The sequence below is a fragment of the Wasmannia auropunctata genome, unplaced genomic scaffold, assembly GCF_000956235.1.
Source record: "Wasmannia auropunctata unplaced genomic scaffold, wasmannia.A_1.0 LD335124.1, whole genome shotgun sequence".
Taxonomy (NCBI): domain Eukaryota; kingdom Metazoa; phylum Arthropoda; class Insecta; order Hymenoptera; family Formicidae; genus Wasmannia; species Wasmannia auropunctata.
The window spans coordinates 2985-4098 of record NW_012027766.1 but is presented as its reverse complement, the minus strand read 5'-3'; the positions used below and the strand labels follow the sequence as shown (position 1 = coordinate 4098).

The following is a 1114-nucleotide window of genomic DNA, read 5'->3' as shown; positions in this document are numbered from 1 at the left end:
ATAAGTAAGTTTCAAAAACAAGATACATTGTTGATACATAATATTAAGGATACAATTATTTGAAAAGTTTTGTAGAATATTTTGTTAAAAGTTAATATTTATGTGAATATCTCGTAGATCATTATAATTCTATTATGATAGAGATAATTTATTTTATTATGTTTTATAAAGAATAATCTGCACAGTGTGGATATATGCATCCGGGTGTTCACAACTGGTTTCATAGCCAACATAGTCAAACACTTCAAAGTTCAGTATATCTACTGCTTTGTGTGATACTTTTGATGTTTTTTGGCGTTTCTACTTGGTTAAACATAGTGATCGATAATTAACGTTACAACCACAATTAAGTTAATTACTATCTTTGTAAATCTTTTTTATTTTTATTCGTTTGGTAATTAAAACATATAATTGGTAAACTTTTAGGTATGGAGGGAATTTCCGGATAGAATCGTCGGGTTTCTATCGCGCTTACATATGTGGAATAATGGTACCAATTGTTGGAAGTATGAAAACGAATGGACGAACAGTATTTCATGGTTTTAACAGGGGCAGCTTTTCATCATAAAGTAAGCACTACCGAACGTTTATGTTGTCCTCCACTCAAGAGATTAGGCGTTTCGTTATTTTATACCTAACACTTTTATTTGACATTTCAGGCCACAAACACGTTATTATAAGAATCCTTGGATTTTATTTTTTTTAGAAAATAAACTAACATCTTCTCCTGTTATCCTCATCAAGAATGTATAAATTAATCTAACAAAGTAAATTATACCACCTTGTCCGAGTATTGAATTGTACAGTTATAGGGTGTAAAACTTTATATCTTTTTCAATGCCTTTCAGTATTGGAATTACATGTACACTACAGCGATGCCTGGTGACATAAAGAATGGGTCGATGAGCACATGAATTGCGAGGACATCGCAATGAATTTTCTGGTAGCGAATATTACTGGAAAAGCCCCGTTAAAGGTAAGCAAGATTTTCAACCAATTTATTGATATTTCGTGAAAATTGTATAAAATCTTATAGGTGACACCAAAGAAGAAATTCCGAGTGTACCAATACTGAAATGCTATCCGCGGATTTGACGCACATGGTGGAACGTAC

The 1114-nt window shown here is 32.0% G+C and overlaps 1 long non-coding RNA gene across 1 annotated transcript; it reads left to right on the top strand.

Moving 5' to 3' along the window:
• Positions 1 to 536: 536 nt before the first annotated feature.
• Positions 537 to 1060, top strand: LOC105457739. Its single transcript, XR_975446.1, has 3 exons — positions 537 to 569; positions 849 to 976; positions 1037 to 1060. It is a non-coding gene; the product is annotated as an uncharacterized LOC105457739 (long non-coding RNA).
• Positions 1061 to 1114: the final 54 nt, after the last annotated feature.